This window comes from Felis catus, chromosome C2, assembly GCF_018350175.1.
Source record: "Felis catus isolate Fca126 chromosome C2, F.catus_Fca126_mat1.0, whole genome shotgun sequence".
Lineage (NCBI taxonomy): Eukaryota > Metazoa > Chordata > Mammalia > Carnivora > Felidae > Felis > Felis catus.
In genome coordinates this window covers 130,296,215-130,319,573 of record NC_058376.1, presented here as the reverse complement: position 1 = coordinate 130,319,573, position 23,359 = coordinate 130,296,215, and the positions used below count along the sequence as shown (strand labels likewise).

The following is a 23,359-nucleotide window of genomic DNA, read 5'->3' as shown; positions in this document are numbered from 1 at the left end:
TGTGGAGCCTGCTTGGGATTCTCTCCCTCTCTCTCTCTCTCTCTCTCAAAATAAATAAATAAACATTTTTTAAAAATTAAAAAAAAACTTTTCAAATTGTACCCTTTAAATATATGCAAGTTATCCTATGTCAATTATACATCAATAAAGCTTTAAAAATATGTATTTGTTGTCTTGGGATCCATTTCACTATTCTGTCCCCTTTTCAATATATTTAAAATAGTCCAGAGTAAAAGTTGAAAATAAACACCTTTGTCTTCTTGGTACAACGTAATTAGAGTCATGGAACTGGAAGGGGCCTTGACATCGTATCTATTCCCCTCATTCCCTGGGAAGGTTAACAAATGCTCCCTCGTGCACGTTGTAATCTAAGTGGTGTTGTTAGAGTTTTCAGGAACATGTTAGGTTTATGCAAATTTAACTTGACCTCTAAATTTGACCTTCATTTATTTGCCTCTGCACTTACTGCCCCCCCCACCCCCCGTATCAGGGCAATAACCAAATGTCTGTCACTGCTGGCAATAAAGATTTTCCTACAGCCTCTGATGCCCATGAGAACAAACAGAGGTGGAGAGAAAAGCAATGCAGAATATATATGTGATTGCTTAATCAGCTGCTCTCTTTCTCCCAGATAGCTCCGGCTGATTTAAAGTCAGGCAGGACTGAAATGACAATCAGACTTGATTTTTCATTCCAGCTCCACTGTTAACTAATCTAAAACCTTGGGTAAGTCACTTCCCTTCTCTGCTTTCAGCCCTCTTCTCTGTAATATGAGGGGCTGGTGTCTAGACTACCTCCCAAGGTCTCTTCCAGGACTGATATTTACAACTTTTCTTCTCTTTTCTATGTCCTTGAAGAATTAAAAAAAAAAAAAAAACACTGCAGGGTGAGACTCATCAAGGATGTTACAGTGTGAGCACCAGTCTGTGACTGGTGAGAGTCAGGAGGAGGAGTATTCTGAGATGGATGGGTGTCATCTGGGCTACCATGTCAAGTTCATTATACTGAAGTTGGAATATGTGTCTTGGTCAGGCATAGTTTGTTGAGAAGAATAGAATCCCATTTGTAATGCTCAAGCAAATGGGAAACTTTCCAGAAACTTCAGGGCTTTCTTAGAACTGAAATGGATGAAGCACAGCTAGATCCTACAAGAGGGTGAAACCAGGGACCATAAATCATGAACACTGTTATCCCCCACTGCCTCGCTCTTGTGCCCCCCACCCCTGGCTCTGTCCCCTCAAAGGCCTTACTCACGTCTTCTGCAGAACAGCATTCTGTGCGTAAGTGGCACATGGTGGAAAGGGCTCAAAAGCTCAATGTGACCTGCCACCCAAACATCCAGTGCCACCTAATTAGTCTCCCATTTGAAATTCCGGGGTCCCAAGAGAGGAAGACCAGTGTACCCAGCTTGTACCTAGGTGGTTCCCTGGTACAAACTGTCATCCTGGTTCAGAGTGGGGTGGTGGGTCACGCAATACAAAGAACTGCTCTCTCTGGGGCTAGTGCAATGGAGGTTTGTTTAGAAAGGGGCATGAAATGATTGGCGTAGAGGCCATCTCTGCTGAAGTTTGGAAATCCAACTTAACGCCCACAAAGAAAATTTCTTTTTCTAATAACTTAAGGACAGAGTTCTTAACTTCTTAGACCTCTCAAACTTTATAGACAAGGAGCTGAGGGCAAGCTAGATGTGGCAGAGCTAGATCTGGAACTCTGGCCACTTGATTTCTAGTCCAGGGTGCTCTTTTAGGATGAACTCTGCCAGAGGCTCTTCTCATGTCCAGGATGGTGCTGTGTAAGTCTAGTGCCAGGAAGGATGTCGGTGATGATGACTCCACCATTAAATCATAAAACAGGAATCAGTGTTTGTGACAGACTGTATTTTTTTAAGTTTATTTATTTATTTTGAGAGAGAGAGAGCATGAGCACATGAGTGAGCAGGGGAGGGGCACAGAAAGACAGAGAGAGAGGATCCCAAGTAGGCTCTGTTCTGTCAGCACAGAGCCTGACATGGGGCTCAACCTTACAAACCCAAGAGATAATTACCTGAGCCGAAACTAAGAGTAGGACGCTTAACCGACTAAGCCACCCAGGATTATATTTTTAAGATGACAGCAACATCATCCCTTATCCCACGTGCTCTTCTTACACTGCACCTTGATGTTCCTCTAGTGAGTGGTAAGGTCTGTGTCCCTTCCACTTGAAACCTGAAAGATCTTTGTGGCTTCCTCAACCAACAGAGCAAGAGTGATGCTACATAGTTTCTGAGGCTAAAACATTAAAATGCCCCCATGTTCTTCTGGGACACCTGCTCTCGGAACCTAGCCGCCGTACCAGGAGGAAACCCAGACTAGACCACATGGAGAGGCCATATGTAGGTGCTCAAGCTGAGAGCCCAGCTGGGGTCCCAGCCAACAGCCGGATCACCTCATGTGTGAGTGAAGAAGCCTCCAGATGATTCCAGTCCCCCAAGCCACTGAGAAACTCCCAGAGTTTGAATCGGAGGCCCCAGATATCAAGGAGCCATCTTTGCTGTGCCCTGTCTGGAATACCGATCCACAGAATCTGTGAGTATTTAACATAGTTATTTTGTGCTGCAGAGTTTCAGGCTGGTTTGTAATATAACATTAACTGGACCCACATTGGTAAATGAACCACTAGTAAAACTTTTGGATCTTAGAGACAAATTTTTCCAGGTATTTTTAACCTAACTATTGTTTTCAGACAATCTTCAATTATATTACTACTAGTTGCTTGATTTTTAGAAAGGAAAAAAAAAAGACTTATGCATTAAACCCAAAGTCCTGTATCTGTGGACTTGTTTCATTACCTATTACAGTAAGTAATTAGTGCCCAGTGTCTGTCATTTTGTGATAAGGCAGGATTCCTTTGTGACACATAGAAGCAGCATGAAGATGGTCTCAATTGCCCGTATTTCATTCCATTCTTGGAATCTTTTCTTTCCCAATATTACTGACTACTCCCTCTAGTTGTGGCAGAGCTAAAAGATGCCAGGTGTTTCCCTCTCTGGGTCCATGAGAAAAGCTTCAGTATTGGTTCTAGCAACTCAGGAGAACTCCAGTGTCCAGATCCACTGAGTGGAGAAAGCTGGGCTCCATCAGCCTCCCTCTTCACCCCTTGCCTGCCCTCTTATCCTGGTAGCCACGGAGCTCCTGGCTTTGCAGCCATTTGTATTTTCCTGGGGTCCCTGCCATACCTCACTTCCACCTGTTCATTCTCCCTCATGTCAGTCATGCCCTGATAATCGCATGTTAACAGAACCTCTGTATTATTATTTGCAGAATAATACCCGATTATATCCCACAAGAATGTTTGTCATGTGCCAGGCACTATGCAGAGCAGTGGGGATACAGAGGTGAAGAAGAGGCACAGCAGGTCTTCCAGAGGCTTACAATCATCACACACAACTTGCACCTCCTACAAGACTCTGCTGCAGATCCACTCTGTTCCTCACTGCCCAATCACCGACTTTCACCTGCCACTGACTGTGAGACTTGGGTACATTTCTTAATATTACTGAGCTTTCATTTCTTCATCTGCACAATAGAAACGATACTATCTGGCACACAGGCTCTGGGAAAGGTGAAATACAACAGAAAGCTTAGTGTATCAGGGGAACTCAATAAACTGCAACTTTTCTCTCCTGCTCTGACTCCATGCTGCTGTTCCCAACCTACTCCGTTTTCTAATTTGAATGTCTTTCAGGCCCTGTTCCTCTGGCTGTCCCCTTCTCTGATGTGAGGGGAATTACTGTGAAAAGGGGAAGTGGCAGAGTGACTTACAAAGACTATAAATTCAGAGTCAGTATGCACCATCCCGATGATATCTTAAGGATTACCCATTCCCACCTCCTCATTTTAAAAAGGTAACTTAGGGGCACCTGGGTGACTCAGTTGCTTAAGCATCCGATTCGTGACTTTGGCTCATGGTTCGTGAGTTCAAGCCCTGCATCAGGCTTTGCGCTGACAGCACAGAGTCTGCTTGGGATTCTGTCTCCCTCTCTCTCTGCCTCCCTCCTGCTTGCTCTCTATCTCTCTCTCAAAATAAATAAAAATACATTTAAAAATTTTTTAATAAAAAAATTAAAAAAACAAAAAGTAACTTAATCTCCTTCCTTCCTTTTATTAATTCATCCAACAGTCCTCCTTATACACACAGTTAATCCAGCCCCATGTCTCTTTTTTTTGTCAAGTGGAGAATCTGTCTTCTCTGAATCCGTGCCAGGTTCTAAGGCCTCCTCAGCTGGGTGCAGAGGAGCATGGTGTGTGAAGGGAGAGAGGTGATGGGAGGCAGAGCAGTTATAAATATAGGGAGGAGGCAGGTGTACCATAAAAAATGGTAATTTTATAATAAAAGACCATATCATGAAAAAAAATTTTAAGGTATTTCTGTTTGTTTTAAACCTATGGTAAGCTTTTTGCTTTTTTTTCTTTTTTTTTTAATGGCCTCAATTCTTCATGTTTCCCTATATCTGCATCTTCTGCAATGTGACTTTGCAACTCTTTCCATCAAGAGGTAGACTTTCTTTTCTCACACCCTGGATCTGGCTTGTCTGGGTGTTTTTCCAGTTCCATGTCTAGGTCTCAAGAGGTTTGCACACTTCTGCTCATTCTCTTAGAACCCCATCACCATAACATAAACATAACAACATAAACAAGTTCAGGCTAGCCTGCTGGAGGACAGGTGCCCAGACAGAGCAGAGCCCAGTTGTCCCACATGAGGCCAGCCTTGACCAGCCTTCAACCAGCTGACACCCAAATATGTGAGTAAACCCAGCTTCAGCTGTGATCAAATGAGCGGCCACCTGGCCCACAGCTGAGCACAGATACATGCCTGAGTCCAACTGAGACCGAAGACACGCCCAATAGACTTGTGAGCAAACGTAAATGCTCAGGGCTTGAAGCCACTGATTTGGGGTAGGCCATTTTTCTGTAATATACAGCTGACACAAAAACTATATAAAAATAAAACTGAACAAAATCTTCTTAGCTGATGGAGGTTCTCAAAGCAGGTTGGAAAGAGGTTTTGATAGTCTTTATTTTCTCTCAAAGCAAACATTGACTTAAACAAATGGAATAACACTGCTTTTAGTGATAAAGCCTCAAGAGGCCTGAATACGGTTTAAAAATCCTGATTAAAACTGAGTGTTCATTCACCTTTAAACTGAACATCCATTGTTGGAAACAATTAGAAAATGAAGCTGGGACCAGGGAAAAGGTGGGGATGGAGAAAGTCCTTGCTTGAGATTTAAGAATCCTTGCTTGAGAATTAAAATATTAGGACCAAGATAAAACATTCCCCTCTGCTGGCAGAAGGGGAATGGTGAATGCAAGGCAGACATATTTTCCAGCGCTCCCCAAAGACCCAACATACCAAGAGTAGATAAGAGGCAGTGAGCGTCTTGGGAGCGTCTGAGTTTCTGGTATCAGTTATTTCTGGCCTTCCCACAGTTTGAGACCTGAGTCATAAAATCCCCTTTTCTCCTAGGCAGGTTCACTCTCAAATACTTGCAACCAAGAGTCTGATGATGGAATCGACAGGAAAGAACACCTTGCTTTTGCAATGCAGCTTTGAAGAAAATTTGGGGGGGAGAAAAACAAAGAAAGATACGTTACATGTGGCAGACACAGAAAAGCACTACTCAGATCCTCCTTCAAGAAAGAATTCGATGCCCCTCTGGAAGGAATGCGGTTGGCTGACCTGTCTCTACTATTGGCCCAATGGCACATTGATTCTGGCAGCTCCTAGCCAATGACTGACTAAAGCAATGTAGTTGTGGTCTTGCTGGGGGCAGCCTGCAGCTGACAACTTAAGCAAAGCATGTGGTGCAAGAACTACCCATCTCCACCCAATGCAGGACTGACTCCCCTAGTGGACAATTTCCCGCCCACCTCCAAATTCCCCAATGGACTGGCAGAGGCTTTGCCAGTTCAACATCATGGTCTACTTACTGCCCAATTCCACTCCCTCCTTTTTCATTTCAGTGGTGTTACTCCTCTACAAATCTTTTGTATTTCTACTTCTGGGTCCAACATTTTAGGAAGCCCTAAATTTGATACTTGATGGCCTTCCATCAGCAAATTTATAATAAGACAATGAAGACCAGGAATATTTTCAGAGACATCTTCTCTACAATAGACAGAAAGAAAGAGTCCTTTCTAGGAGCCATGAGTAGGTAGAAATGACAAATATCTTCTTCTTCCCCCTTTATCCCAAACTCTGGTTCCCTGGTTCTGGTTCCTATCTCTGCCCACCAATCTAGGGGTCACACTGTAATGTGTAGCTAAATCAAGACCACAAATCAGGAAAGCCTTCCTGATCCATCTGTTATACTTGTGGTATCAATGAACTTGCCTCCAAGCCCCTGCCCTCTCTGCTCACCACAATCCCTTCACTTGCCTCACTTCCTACCCCATCTCTGGAGCAGGAGATTAATTGGTGAACTACCACTCTGAATGATGCAGACCTTGTACATGCCTGAGCCATTTATTTTGAATGTTTCCCATCATATCTACCCTTGAAGCTCCCAAATACGTGATAGACAGCTGGAAATGAGCCTGAACTTGATTCTTCATTTTATTTTCTACTGGTATATTTAGAAAGCATTAGAATGGGAAGAAATTACAGCTTGTTCACGCCTTGACTTACATAGTCCCTGACCTTCAAAAGGATAGAATTCCTAGCAGAAATTCATATTTCTCCAACTTGATTAACACAGAGCACATTCACTTCATAATCAAGAATCAAACACTTTAAGCTCCACTTGTTTATGGGAAGTTTTGCAGATACCATTTTTTTCAGCTTTCTTCAAACCCAAAGATACAAATATTGTTTTGATGATACATAATAACTCTGAAAATAGTCTCCAAAAATTGCCACCAACAATTTTCAGGTCCTTTGCCCCTGAACCTGGGCTGGCCTGTAAGTGCTGTGACCAATATAGGGGGAAATGATGTTCTAGGATTTAAGAGACCAGACCTTAAGAAAACTTAAGACAACTCTCCAGGAAGCCGGCTGCTTTTCTACAGGAAGTTCCACAGCACACACAGAGGGCCCAGGGGCAGCCACAAGAATGAGTATCTCATACATTCCAGGGAAGTTGAATCCCCAGATAATTACAGTCTCTGTCTATATCATAAGAAGCAGAAGAATTGTCTAACTAAGACCAGTAAAGCTACAGAATCATGAGAAGTGATAAAATGGTTGTTGTTTTAAGCCACTAAGTTTTAAGGTGGTTTGTTACATAGCAATAGATAAGTTAAACAATGATTTTTAGATATTCTTACTTAAGAAGTAATATGAAGGTGTAGGGAATGGGCACTCTCACATACTGTTGCTGAGAGTATAAATTCAGTATATACTGAACACAAAACCAAATTCTGCATCATTAATTTTGATGGCAATCTGGCAGTATTTGTTAACATTCGATATGCATTTGCCCTAGAGCTCAGCAATTCCGATGCTCAGTATCTGTTCTAAAACATCACCCACATGTGTACCAAGAAACATATATAAATATGCTTATTTTAATATTGTTTGGGAGAGAAAATGAAAGAATGAGAAATGGAATATCCATCAGTGTAGGAATGGCTACATACCTAATATAAATTCTTTGTATCTACAGAAAGAATAAGATAGATCTATATGAACTGACATAAAACATGTCTCCAATATATTCTTGTGTAAAAATAATAAATTGCAGTACAATATATAAGAGAACATTTATGGAAGAATACACAAGGCAATACTATATATTTGTAACTGCCTATATATCTAAATGCATAGAAAGTCTGAAGGAGTTAACTGTATTCTTAGAATAGGATAGGCTATTCTTTGATAATAACTCTAAGACTGTAACAGCTCAACACAGTAAAAATTTATTTTATCCTCACAAAAAGTGTTATGTGAGACAGGTGGCCCTCTTACGTGGTTCTCCTCCAAATGGTGACTGAGAGATCTAGGTTGCTTCCATTATGTGGTTAGACAATCTGGTATGTGTAGCCTTCGGGGTCTCTGCATCAGGGGAGGGGAAGGACGAAGGAGGCACACTGGCTTTAAACTGCCACAGCTTAGAACTGACAACATGTCACTGCTGCTCACAGTCCATTGGCTGGAACTAGTCATGTGGTCCCAACCTTATCGCAGTCCCATCTTTGAGACACTTACATTCATTTCAAATATTTTTCACTATTATAGATAACACCATACTGCTTGTACATGTGATAATCTGGCAATTTCTTTGCATTTATACATCCTTTTACAGTTTCAAACACATTTCACATCCATTATCTCTGACTAAACTTTACAAAAATCCCATGTGATAAGTAACCTAGTTATAATTCTCCCCTTTTGTAAAAGGGAAGATCAAGGTCTCAAGAATCTTGACCAAGGCCTCATGGCTATAAAAGAGCCAAGACTCAAAATGAACTCTGTGATGCTGTAAATCCAGTTCTCTTTTCACTGGAGACATGCCAATCAGCTTCCTGCCCTCTATATATCTTTTAAGATGGCCTCAGTATGTGAGAATAAAAGGAATTTAACTAGAGAATAGATAAGGATTTTAAGGAAATGAAAGAAATAGCTATTTCAGGAAGCTGGGTCAGAGTGGCTTTGGAAAATGTTTGTTTCCATGTCTGTCTCCTTGACTAGAGGCTGACTTTCTAAGTAGGATTGGGCCACGTTCAGCTCTACAATCCCAAGTCTTGACCCATGTCGAGCCCTAGATATCTACTGAATAAATAAATAAATGAATGGTGACAAAGGTACACCTTCTATATCCTCTACCATAAAATCATAGCATTTTCAACCTTGAAGAAATCTAGGCCTTTGCTACTCAAATGCAGTCCCTGAAGCAGCAACACCAACATCGCTTGGAAAGAATCTCAGACTTCACACCATACGTACTAATCAGAATCTTCATTTTAATGAGACTTTAAGATGAATCATAAGCACTTTAAAGTTTGAGTAAATTCAAAAAATAAAAAAGTTTGAGTAACTCAAATGCACTGGCCTTGAGTAAATTCTTCCGTCTTATAGAGAAGTTCTAGAGATATCCCAACCTTGGGTATAAATAAGCCAAGCTAGAAGCATAGTCCCTCCCCTCTGATCTCATTGATCTGATACTTCTTTACACTATACCCTCTTCGTAACATAAAAGAAACGCACAATAAATGAAATTTGTTTAAATTCAGTACATTTAGTGTCTGTGCAGGGTTGGAAGAGGTAAAGTGGTTTTTAATGGTATGATATTGACACCAAATCTGATTTGTGGGGCTTTTTATCTCACACCAAGCAGTTCTCTGACACCAGCTGTCTGGACTAAAATTCAACTCAATTCTGACACTATCTATCCAGAGGTAGCATCAGATACTACAGGCTAAGGATCCAGTCCCACAAGACTGCCCCCACTTTAGATGCCAATCACAAGTCCAGATTATCCTGTGCTTCTGACCAACCGGCTGTAAATCAGAGACTCCCCCGACCTCCTCTGTAGGTTCAGTTAATTTGCTTGAGTGGGTCACAGGACTCAGAAATTAGTTTACTCACTAGATTACCAGTTTATTACAGAGGACATTAAAGGATACGAGTCAGTAGCCAGATGAAGAGATACATAGGGTGAGGTCCCAAACAAAGGAACTTCTCTTTCCGTGGAGTTTGGGACCTGGCACAGAGGAACATGGATGCATGCTGGTTCAACAACCTGTGAGTTCTCTGAAACTCATCCTTTGGGGATTTTATGGAGCTTCATTGCATAGGCATTTTGATTAAATCACTGGCCATTGGTGACTGAACTCAATCAATAGCTCCTCTCTCCTTCTGGAGGTCAGGGTTGGAGGAGGGGGACACAACAAAAAGTTTAAACCCTCCAGTCACACAGTTGGCTCCCCTGGCAGCCAGCCCCCAACCTTAGGCAGCTTTCCAAAAGTCATCTCATTTGCATAACAAAAGGCATCTTACCACCTTCATCACTGGAAGCTCCAAGGGCTTTAGGAGCTCTGTGTCAGGAATGGACAAAGATCAAATATATATTTATCATAAATCACAATATAACAAGCGATACAACAAGCACATTATACCTGGAGAGAATTTATAAAACACAGGATATTGAGGGAAATGCAGGAAGCAGCACCCCAGTGTTGCAGATGAATCTTCCTTTTCTCACCAGCTCTAACAGCCTAATTCCTCCTCCAGGCCTCCTTCCCAAGGCTGGCTCCAGTTCTCAGGTCTTAACATCATTGTATGAAGTCACTGGGGCAGGGCATACTAAGGACAGCCCAGGAGTGTACACCACAGGAGGAGAAACTGATACTGACTCTGCCAGACATTCTCACAAAGATCATCTCCATTAATCCATATACTATCCAATAAAGCTGATACTAGGGGCGTGTGGGTGGCCTGGTCAGTTGAGCATCCAACTCTTGATTTCAGCTCAGGTCATGATGTCAGGGCTGTGGGATTGAGCCCCACGTCAGGCTCCATGCTGAGCATGAGACGAACTTACTTAAGCTTCTCTCTCCGTCTCTCTCTCTCTCTTTCAAAAAACGAAAACAAAAACAAAAACAAAAAAACTGATACTGTTCGCATTTCATAGATAGGGACACCTGAACTCAGAGAAAGAAGGTTAGTAGTTTGCTTAAATCACTCTATAAATGCAGAATCTTTGGTCACAAATTCTCAGATGGCCTGAGATCAACCTTCCTAAGCAAGCATCACCACTGGTTCAGTATTAACAGCAAAAGGTGGGAAGGTAGCTAGGAAGCTAGGAGCCTCTAAAAATGTTCAGTAATCCTACCTGCATGTAGATAAAACAAGGGTTTGCAAACACTGTATCCCAAACATTTCTGTCCTTGATACACAAATCTGGGAAATGATTTCAAATGGGAACACATGAAGATCAAGGAGCTTTGCTCTTCCACGTAGAAGTGACTCATGATTTGATAAGAAATATGAATTGGACGGGACTCCTGGGTGGCTCAGTCGGTTGAGCCGCCGGCTTCAGCTCAGGTCGTGATCTCACAGCTTGTGAGTTTGAGCCTCGTGTCGGGCTCTGTGCTGACAGCTCAGAGCCTGGAGCCTGCTTCGGATTCTGTGTCTCACTCTCTCTCTGCCCCTAACCCACTCGCATTCTGTCTCTGTCTCTCTCAAAAAGTAAATAAACATTAAACAAAATGTTTTTAAAGAATATGAATTGGTAGCCATTCACTGGTTAAATCAGAGGCTAAAAGTCATAGATTTTTAAGATTTTCAAATTCAGGAAACAGAGGACCAAGGATGTAAAAGGGCCAAGGTTACATGGCTAGTAAAGCTGAGAAAGAATTAGAATCTGGATCTGATTCATACTTTTCCCCTTCCGTAAGTAGATCTTGGCAGTATTTATACCTATCTGGTAGCCCTCTCTTTTTTTTCTATCAATATTATTATTTTCCTAGGTGATCTCTTCCACCCCATGGCTATGAAAACCACCTATATGCCATGGACTCTAAAATTCTTATTTCCAATTCTGATATCACTCTAATTTTGATATCACATCAAAAGTATATGTCTAATAGCTTATTGGACATCTCTGTTTGGATATCTAATAGGCATCTCAAACTTAATTTTCCCAAATAAACTCTTCATCCACATCTCTACCCAATTCTGTTCCACCTTCAGTCATCTCCAGATAGATAAAGACACCACCCCACTTGGTTACTCCATCCAAACCCCAACTCACCTTGAATCCTCTTTTTCCCCTCACACCCCCCATCCAACCCATCAGCATGTCCCATTGGCCATAACTCCAGAAGGTGTCCTAGATCAATCCATTTCTCATCACTACCACTGCTTCCATCCTCTCTCACTTAGATTTCTCCTGATCAGCCTCCTGCTTTCACCCTTGCCCCACTCCAGTCCACTTCCTAACATCCAGAATGATCTCTGAAAGTATGCATCAGTTCATGTCACTACCCTGTTACCCTGTTTCAAACCATCCCAAGGCTTCCCAGTGTTTGAGACAAATCCAATGCCTAACCATGGCCTCTAAAGCCCCACTGATCCAGCCCCTAACCACCTGTTTGACTTCATCTCTGTCACTCTTCCTTTTGCTGTGTCCATCCCTAACTAACTGACCTTTCTCTGCACCTTTAACATGCCAACCTGATTCCAGACTAAGCCTTTGCTGGTGGTCTTCCCCCACCCCAGGGGCTCTTCCGCAGATCTCCTTGTATGCCCCTCCCTCCACTCAGATATCAGCCCTGTCACTGTAGCATGAAAGCAGCCATAGATGATATGTAAATATGTGAGCACGGCCGTGTCCAATAAAACTTTATTTACAAAAGTAGGTGGTGGGCTGGATTCTGCCCATGGACAAGAGCTTATTGGCCTCTTATCTAAATGAGGACTTGACATGTAGAAGATGTTAAGTAGATATTTATCAAATGCATAAATAAATGAGAGATCTAAACAGAACACTTTCTGGGAGGAAACACTAAAAATAATAGGAGAGAAAATAAATAGTCAGCAAAATGTCTCTTGGATATTACTGGCAATAGCTTATTATTTTAAAAAGTCTTACTGTCTCTTATGTACTTAACACTAAAATTTAATATTTCTGTCCTTCTGAGACTTAGCAAAGAGCTGAGAATATACTTAGCAAAGAGCAAAGAGCTAAGATATGACTTATCAGCTGGACCCTAAGGTGTTAGGAGACACCTGAGACCCAACCTAAGGACCTCATTTCTGCTTAGACTAGACAGGGCCTGAATATAGAAGGAATGGTATGTCCCATCAGCTGATGATAAAATGACCCACAGTTTCTAAAAGAAGATTTTAGTGAATTACCCACCATCAAAGATTTCCTCTGACTCTGCTACCCCCTGAACTGCATTTTCAATCCTTTTTCTACCACAATGTTTCCCAGATATCCTTTATAATGTATAAACATTGTGATTAAAACTCCATAATTATTGTGAGGCTGCCTCTGCCAAAAATAGGATTATTCGACTACTGAAAGAAGATATAAACACAATAGGAGATGTGACTTTCAGGGAAAACATCCTGTGCTTTGATAATGGTGGATTCCCAAAGCCCTGGATGGGGAGGAAACTCAGGGCTGCCCCCAGGAGTGTAACTGCCCACCTTTGTCTGTTTAAGGATAACAGAGCGTAAAGGCTGGTAAGCTCCGCCTCTATAATCCAGGATAATAAATGAGCAAGTTACAGGTGCCAGGAAAAGTGTCAGCCCCTGCAGCTCCACTGAGAGGAGTTCAGAATTCATTTTCCATAGAAACAATGGCATACACAATGCCCAGATTTTATTGAAATTGTGCCGAGACTCTGAACTTCAGACACAGCAAGAGCTAAGAAAACATTTCTAAAAACACCATTTTTAAAAACACCTGTTTCAAGAAGAAGGTGACTTTGAGTTCTAAGCCATGGACATCCAAATAAAAACCTTCAGGGTACAATGTGTTCAGAGAGGGAAGGGAGATACATTTGGATCCCATCAGTGGGGAAAAAACCAAAATGGGGGCTAGATGGAGAAGAATCATTCTCGGATTGTTTCCTTTTTTCCTCTGAGCCATCGAAAATACTAAAGCTAACAAAATTTTAAAAACCGAAGAAAACAACTTTATAAACTAAGGAAAGCAACCTTCCTTCCTGCCCTTCGCATTCTGATTTCTGAAAGAATTGGGCAATGAATCAGTAAATGAGCAAAAATGTATCTTATAAAAAAGCTCTAGTCTTCCAAAAGGCTGTATCTCAAAATCTTTTTGCAGTACTTCAGTAAAAGCTCGAAGTCTGGCTTTTTCAGAAAGTTGCTGCTGACCGCCATCTACTGGGAATTACCCAAACTCTGTCTTGGGAAATTTCAAAGCACTTAGCGACGAAATTTCAGACTCAATTTTGCACAATGGCCTCCAGGCACAGAAAAGGAAACTCCTGGGAACCCAGGCAAACCCTTTTGGGTTCACCTGAGAATCCTGTCCTTTGCATAGGTATTGTGTTAGAGTTAGGGGTTTCCTTTCCAGGAGAAAATATGTAAAATGAGTCCCTCAGGAAATTCAAGGCTCTAGAACATCTCTTTACGAGGGTTAGGGTTTGGGGTAGAATCTAATGGGGAAGGGATACTGGCCAAGCAACCTCTCCTCTCACTGACTTCAGGTAACTAGAAAGAAAGATTCAGTCATCTGAATGTCAGATTGCACTCAAAGTTCTTTTCTCCTTTGTGGACAAAACAAGTCATGAATATTTGGTCTGAACTGGGTCCTCTCCTTGACAATGTCTATCACTGTCTGGCTAATAAGAGACATGTCTATGTGAAATCACAATGACTGATCTCTCAAATTCTTAATAAATTATATTCTGGTTAAATCCACTGACTAAAAATGCCACAGTCCTGTGAAGCAAACAAAAGTTTCATCTCTGGATTTCCTCACCTAATAGCTCCAGCATCCTTGGTCTGTGTGGAACTAAAGATTCTACATCATCACTTCTGTTTTCCTTAGAAGTCCTTTAGAATGCTCTTGGCCCCTGGGGTGCTCCATTGAAGGAAGCAGAAAATCTGGCTCTCACAAGAAAAGTTTTCATATAAAAGGGGAGCAATAGAATCACCCTGCCAAGGACACTGGATGGTGGAGAATGAAGTTGCGCTAAGAATGGGCAGTGCCATGGTGGCAAGAACATGGATTTGAGTTCCAGCTATGCCACATACCTGCAGGATGACTCTGATTATGTCTTAATGTCTTCGCCTTCACGTCACACTCTGTGAAATGGGGTAATACTGCCTCATAAGGTTGTTACGAGAATTAAAATGAGATCTTGTTTTCTAAGTCACCTGGCATATGTGAAGTATCAAACAATTTTTCTTTCTCGTTTTCTTGTTTATGGGGCCTCAATCGATCATAGATGGGAGAGCTCTTCCCAGGCTGTCTCATCAGAGTGCAGAGCAATTACCTTTGCCGTTCACTCCAGGAATATCCGCAGTGTATTATTGCAGACTCAGCTCGTAAAGTATGCATGAAGTCTCTCCAAACTGGAGTTTTTTAACCAAGAAATAAACCACTTCCTTGTAGGTGCCTATAAATAACAAGAGGTCTCCAATCACCTTTCTGCATGTGCCAAGAGTAAACGTCTACATTTCTCAAGGGAATTGCTGATACAGGATTAAGTGGAAAACTTACCTATGCAAAGAAGTCAAAATTCCCCAAATGCCACCCTAACAAAATTAATTTATAGTAAATTGGCAAAAGTTGAAGAAGAACTTTTTTTTTTCCTACCACAGCTTTCCTTGATTCATGAAATGCAGCTCCAGGGAACTTTATCTCAAACTAGCAAACACACAAAAAATGTTGTTGTCATAGAGATTGGTAGTTTGGTTAGATAAACATTTGCAAATAACCTTAGCTTTTAATATCCATATGTTGGAATTCCAATAGCATTCATTCATTTATTAATTCATAAAACACTTTTGAACCTCAAACTTGAGCTAGGCAGTGTTCCAGGTGCTGCAAATAAAACAGTGAACCAGACAGGCAAAGCATTCCTGCATTCATAGAGTTTAACATTCTAGCGAGAGGAAACTGGTAATAAACATGCAAACAAATAAATGATATATAATTTCAGAGAATAAGAAATACTCTGAGGCAATGTAACAAGATAATGCAGTACTATAGGAGTCAGCACTCTCCCGTTCTCTAAGAGAATATTGCTTGAGCTGAAATCTGAATGACGAGAAACAGCCATGAAAAAAATGGGAGGGGCAGAGCAGTCAGACAAAGGAAATCCCAAGTGTCAAGGTCCTGAGGTAGGCGTCAAATAATCACGTTATGGGCATAAAGAAGGCTACTGTGCCTGGGCCATAATATCAAAGAGGTTGTAGGCTAGGCTTCTAGAACTTGAATGTAAGTACAGATCGCCTGGGGATGTTGTTAAAATGCAGAGTCTGACTCAGTGCTTTATGCTGGGGCCTGAGACCACATTTCTAATCAGCTACCAGACGAGGCTAACACTACTGGTTCTCAGAGCCCACTATGACTATTAAGAATATAGGGCCTTACAAGCCATGGGAAAATGTTTGAATTTCCTACAATTGCAGTGGAAAGTCACATTTATCTGATGCCCTCATACCTCTAGAACCTTTCTCCATTACACAAAGATTTCATACTTTAGTATTTTCCCCCTACCCAACACACAGCTGAGTACTTGGTAGATGCACTGAAATGCCTATGTTAGATGATAAGGCTGATTATCTTGAGCCTTCTTTGGGATTTGCCTGGTTCTAGGAAAAAATAACAAAAACAATGTTGGAATGGGGTGAAACAAACTTAGTGAACGGAAAGACTATAGATGGACTTTGAATCATATATTTTATGGGTTAAAATACTACACTAACAGGTGAAAGATCTTCAGCAAAACGCTCAACTTCTAGAGCCTTGATTTTCTTATTTATAAAATAGAAATAATATTTCCTTCATTAGGGACATGTGAAAATTACATGCAATAGTAGAATGTAAGTGCCTTGAAATAGTAGGTGCTCAATAAACATCCACTGTCTCTTCTCCTTCCCCAGCTCCACCTGACTGTCAGCACTATGACATTTGTATCAAGAGCATCATAATCTGCAAATTATGTTGAGTAAAGCGGATTTTCTAATTAAGAATTCAAGGCCCAGCTCCATGTAAAGTAACTGATTACGGCCTCATAACCTGTGCTTATTGCTGCTTTAAACACATTCATGTCTAGGTTTTAGCCCTAGCTCTGTTACTAACTTGCTTGACAATCTTTGATAAGTCCCTTGGCCATAAGTGGGCCTCTGTGAAATGAAAGATTAGTATAGATGGCCCTGCCCAACTCTAGGATCTTTGGACTATGATTACCCTGATAACAGTTCTGAAAGAGTGGGCTTGTCTCCTAGGAACCATGGCAGAAGTCTGGGAACCAGGATATTTGGGTGATGAGATCCAAAGTCATCAAGGCAAGTGAAACCCTTGTCCACCAACCTTGGCCAACAAACAGCCTCATTCCTTTCCCTCCAATTCTATTATTCTAGGAATTAGAACGCCAGGAATATTATCTCATCCTCATTGGATCTTTAATATTTTTAAAAGCAACTGACATCACAGAGAAAAATTGAGAACAAGACTTAATGGAATCAAATGTACACACTTCTCTGGTTTTTGTTATTTGGTTGTTGCTGGTGTTTTTTTGTCACACAATGTTACAACGCTTTATTTCCAAAAATATCTTCAAGATGAAAAAAATCTCTATTACTTTCTATATATGTGCTAATATTTTAAACACTTGAAAATATTTTAGGAGGATGTTTAAGAGTTTATATCTCTTCTGGTCTTTACCACCTCCACCCTTTCCTCACCCCAACTTGGGATTTTCGTTGGCTTTTATTTGTTCGCTTGTTTTTGTTGTCATTGTTGTTGTTAAGGTTAAACACAATGAAAATGAAAACGACTCCAGCAGCAAATGCCTCTGACACCAAAGAATTACAAATGTTGAGAGAGGCTTAGGCTGAAAAAGGAACTTAGACATCTCATCTAAAGATGTACATTTCAGGGAAATGGTTTTTCGATGAAGACTTTGAAATGAGCAGAGGCTCATCTTAAAAGGTCAGATGCTTCATCCCAACACAATGTTTTCCCACCTCCATCAGTGGAGATATGTCAACAAAAGTACCCCAAAATTCAAGACCAGCTGAAACAAAGAATCTCTTTTTAGCCTATTTAATCTCTGCCTTAAGCGTTTTGCTCTTTGCCTTCTTTCCTCTGCTGTTCTGAAAACTTGAAATGCTGGGGGAAAAAATGGACCAAATATCTAAGAACCAGGTAACGGTGACACCCAGGGTGATTTCAGAGAGCCCATGGCAGTCACAGATCACACTATGTTTAAGAAATTAAATTACATGTACTAAAGGTGTGACACTCTAAATCCCCCAAATTATATGTGTTCCCCAGATCCACAGTCTTTGGAGCAGGCAAAGGAGCAGGTGCTGCTTACCCAAAACATTGGCTCCCATAATATCATCTCTGCTCTTTCCTGGCCAAGGGCACCCGTAATTACCTCCCGTAAACTGAACCCGCAACCCCACCACCCTCCACATACACCCGCTGCTGAAAATTGTATTGGCAATTAATTTGTCAGGAAAATGCTAGGGGATGTGAACACTGGTAATTTTATACCATAGATATTCAAATTAAACCTCGAGCCTGAGTGTTATCAGTGTCAAATTTTAGAATAGTTGCAGAAGAAGAGAGAAACACAATCTTCCTCCTGCTATCTCCTGACGAGGGGCAAAAAAGAATGTTCCAAGTGGATGTAATAACCTTGGCTCCATCTGTAGACTTGACTTGGGAACATTAAGAACAAAAACACACTAATTATGGGTGATGCTCCTTGTGTTCCTCTCCAAATGAAAGGGGATGGGGTTGTTGTTTGTTCTGTACCATTCCTTGAGTGCTGAGAATCTTTTTAATGAAGAAAAATAATGTCAGGAACTTTGCTGACTAGTAACTTTGCTGGAGCCCACTCTAATTCTGCACCTTATTTTCCTGGGATTACTGTGGTTTATAGACTCTTGGTCAACTGAGAGCCGCAAAAGAAGTATCAGCATAGACCCATCTGGAAAGTCCCCCACATTATCCCATGGAGAGAAGGAAGGCCTCAGGACATTCCAGCTGAATCAAAGGGGAAAGCATGAAGCTTCAGATTCTCCTGTGGCTATCAAGAGTCCCTTCACTAATTCTTGTAAAGAAAGAAAGAAAACTAACCCTGGTTGTCTAGTTCAGGCCAGAACTATGCATATATTATGTAATTTAATCTTTACATGAAATCCATTAGGAATATATTAGCCAACATCATTTTACAGATGAAGAAACTAAGGCATATGGATTAAGTAGCTACATAGCTCAGCCAGTGTGTACTCTTTGTGGGATTCAAAATCAAGTCTTCCTAGGCCTTTCCCTACTCCAAATGATTCAAATTTCTATGTCAAGAACCCTTAGGGCAGGAAGTGAGACACATGGTTCAGTTGATGGAATTCATTCATGGGGTTTCCCAATCCATCGTACATAGATTAAATAAACGGTATCCTTCACTCATATGTACATCAATACTTTAGATTGTGCATAGATGCTATTGATGAAACATAAGTGCCTTTAGGGTGTTAATTAACTCATAGCATTTTCTCATGATTGCATATGTTTTCCATCAGTATGTACCAAAAGTTCGATATTATCACATGGATATATGATATTTTGTCATTAGGGTTTTTCATACTCAAAAACTACTGCTATTCTCTCTGTAGTTTCTTGAATTTATTCCCTAAGATATGATGCAAACTGAGGACCACAGAATTAAATTATGGCACCATGAGGTTCACTTACATGAAGAATGGAAGCCATCAATGTCTGGTTTTAAGCTCAGGAAAGAACGACTTCACCATATATTGATAATTTTACAAATTGTGATCTAAGGACCTTCTTGGACTTGGTAAAAAATCATATTACTGAGCACTACCTCAGATTGATTAAGTCAGACTCTCTGGAGACAGGGCCCAAGAAATTGTATTTTTTGGTAAGCTTCCTAGTATATTCTATTACCCATAAAGTCTGAGAACCACTAGTGAAAACTAATAACATGAAATAAGTTCTGGCCCAACTATACAATATTGCATCTAAATAAGACTCAAGGGATTCACATAAAAGTATATAGAATGTTAAGACGTTGAATATGTGGTTCTTGTCCTTGGGGAACATAGACTATGGGCTACACTGTCCATGAAATTACACCAAGGCAAAGATAAAGTCTTCAGTGTTCACATCAGCAACACAGAATTGTTAACACATTTTATTAACCCAAGGGATCTTCCTCCTTATTCTGAGATGTGAGGATGTTTTGCCAAACTAGATTTGGAATCATTTTTTTTTTGTTTGATTCTCTATCTCTCCTACTTAATATAGCACAAATCAAATGTCATTCATTGATATTGATACAGCCTCTGTCTTTACTGCTGCTGTTTATTTCATTTCATGTGTTTTCACATTCAGGCACTCTTTCTTTGATGTATGTCAAGAACTGGAAATGGGAGTTGATCCAAGTGAGTCTGTTAAGATACCTGTCATCATGAACAATTAACTAGCTTTAGAAGCAGTTAACAGAAACTCCAACATGATGAGAGATGTGGAGCCCTGAACTCAGTCTGGGATGGCAAGAAGGTTCCATCCTGAAGGCCCCTCCTGGGGCACTGTGTTAAGAAGGATTCTGAGACCACACTCAGGCTCAATAGGAAAGAAGAGTGGGATTGATTATGAGTAATGTGGCAGCAAAGTGCCAAGCATTTGGAATTCTTGCTCTTATAAATTCAGTATTTGCATTGGAAATGCCTGCCAAGACAAACAGCACCCAAAGTTAGAGAGTTCTGGAAACTTCCCCTCTTCCAAATCTTGCATTTGATGTAGAGTAATAATATCCAGAAAGGATGCTTCCCAAAGCACAAAACTACCTGAAAATGCAGGACCAAGCTTAGAACTCCATTTTCCCCCAATCCAGTTCTATTTAGTATCCCCAGCAATATCTCAGAATGTGAAAATTTCCCTTTAATCTTAGGGATATCTGTTACATAACCTCAGGAAAGAAAGTTGAGCAAATCTCCACTGTGCCAGGTCAGTGAACACTTTTTTAAGCAGTGGGTGGCAACCCCTTACTCCTGATACCAGGTTGGCTCACAAACCACCAAGAAATAATCTGAAATATTCCAAGGAATAGCCCAACCCTGGAAGAACCAAACAAGAGAATGACTGGTTCTGCTGTCCTAAGCAGTAATATATCTTCAGGAAAATTGAATGACAATGGGATTCTCAGGGATAAATTTGGCTCTGAAATGACAGAACTGAGTGAGTGCTACATGTGATGTGTTCTTCCCTGGAATCTACTGGTTTGAGGGGATGGAATTTAGCCCTGCAGGGGTATGGTTATGGATTCTCCTTCCCAAAAGCTGAAATGCAACATGACAAAGTCAATAACTGGAGGGCTCACACACAGAGATGCTCATAGGGTTATAAAGCTCTCACAGTTAGGGGCTCCTGGGTAGCTCAGTCAGTTAAGCATCTGACTTTGGCTCATGATCTCATGGTCCATCAGTTTGGGATCCCTCATCAGGCTCTCTGCTGTCAGCATGGAGCCTGCTTTGGATTCTCTCTCTCTGTCTCTCTCTCTCTCTCTCTCTCTCACTCATTCTCTCAAAAATAAATAAACATTGAAAAGAAAAACCTCTTAGATATGGTTAGATATGATTCCACCAATCCAGAAAACTGGGACTAAAAGGAAAATTAACATCATAAGCATTTTAGCACTTTACTTCTCTTAGAACCACTAAATAGTTCCCTTGTGTTTCTTTGTCCTTTCCTTTAATGGTCTTAAATGGCTTTCTCTTTAAATTAAAAACAAAAATCCTGCATAAAATATTCCTCCAAGGTTCCAAGGCCACGGCTCCAATCCCCAGGGCCATGTTCCATTGGTGCCCAAAAAGAAACTGGAGTGCCATCCAAGGATCCTTAAGCAGACTCATAATACAGTACAGATCTTATCTACAGATCAATTACAAAAAACAAGGGAATGAGGCCAGAGTGCAAGGATTGAGGCAAGGCTCAGGGATGGTCCACGTAGCTACACCCTGTGATGCCTGCAACAGGACAAAGTTGTAAGGAAGTGTGTCCCATTCCCCAAGCATGAGGTTTTCCTACTTAGCATGGCTTCTCTACACATAGCCAGGTTAAGATTGACTCTAAGGATAAGGGTAAGAGGAGAGGGGCAAGAAACTGCAACTAGACTCTCCCACTAGATTTGCAGGCACACCCCACTGGCAGCTCAGACACCAGCCTATTTGGGGGCTTTGTGTGAACCAGAAAAAGGCATCCCTTGCTCAAAACACTTTATTGCCATCTGCTGGAATGTTGTCTAAATAACTATTCATATCTAGGGTTACTGCAAGGGAATGTCACCCCTTGGAAGTGTTCTCTATCCCTGCAAACCCAAACAGCTAATTTGAGGTCGACTTGGGAGGAAATCTAGTCTCCTGGGCAGAAGAGGAAATCCCAAGGCTATGCAAGCATGGTTGTAGACCAGAAATCAGCCTACACCAGGTGACCGGAACCATGCAAATCAAAGTAAAGCATAATCCAAGACGAAGCACTCCAAAGGGAGTGCTGGGCTCAGAAAGCCAATGGGGCCATTGCCTCTGGTCATACAGCCAGTTACAGAGGAAGGCAGAGGGAGCCTGATAAGCCCAAGGCAGGCCTAGCACCAGCCAGGCTGAGGAAGCAGGGTAGAGTCGAGCTCAGAGAATCAGGCCTAGGTCTTCCGAAGGTGAGTCTAAGTATCAAAGACTGAGGGAAAAGCTGAGGCTGCATATAAAATCAGCCAGCATCAGGAATAAAGACAGAAGGGCTGCAAAGCCTAAGGTTGTAGCAGAGTTCAGTAGTCATTCAACAAACATTTATGAAGTGCCTACTATGTGCTAAGTATTACACTAGGTGAAGAGGGTACAGAGATGAATAAGTCATGATCCCTACCCTCAAGAACTCTTATTCTGATAAAAGCTTCAAAAACAACATTTTGGATGAATCTTACAACTCATAAGAAAAACAACACATACTTAATAAATGCTACAATATGCCTGGCCCTTTACTAAGCACAGGACATGTAAGAGTGAACTAGAAACAGTCCTAGCCTATAAGGAACCTATAGACAAGTAAATAAGTAATTGCAATACACTGCCAAGTCAGCACAGAGGACTGTAGGAGCACATGAAACAGGAACTAACCCAGCCTTGGGGGACCCAGGAAGGGTTCCAGGAAGAAGCAATAACTAAGAGGAGACCTGCATAGGACACAGTTTCTGGCCTCAAGGCCTTTAGAGCATAGGCCTGAACTATCCAATAGAGTAGTCACATAAGGCCAGGGTAATAAATAAATTTTAACTCATTTAAATTTTAAAACGAAAGCAACGCAAAAAAAAATTTTTTTCTATCAAACACACTTCAGTGTTTTGGTAGGATTACATTTCATTCTAACCACTGCATTGCATAAGATACTATTGTTTTATATTAGGCATGTACTTTTTCCTTTTAGAAGATTTGAAATTACATATGAGCCTCTCATTTATTTCTACTGGGGAGTACAGGTCTAGATCCAAGAGACAGTCATACAATCAAAAGAGTAAAGCAAAGTATTCATTATAATTGCTGGGATAGGAGTTGGTTCACCTACTGCCTGCTGTTACCTGGAAATATTAGGACAAATGCTGAGAAGAACCTAGATGGCAGAGAAAAGAACATGAGTTAAATGCAAATTAAC

General features: G+C 41.1%; 1 protein-coding gene across 1 annotated transcript in view; it reads right to left on the bottom strand.

The window, feature by feature from the left end:
* Positions 1–15,047, bottom strand: part of CPNE4 (copine 4) — a 603,237-nt gene extending 588,190 nt beyond the window's left edge. Inside the window, exon 1 of the mRNA XM_045037596.1 lies at positions 14,952–15,047. The gene's annotated coding sequence lies outside the window, so the exon portion shown is untranslated. The remainder of the gene's footprint in view (positions 1–14,951) is intronic.
* Positions 15,048–23,359: the final 8,312 nt, after the last annotated feature.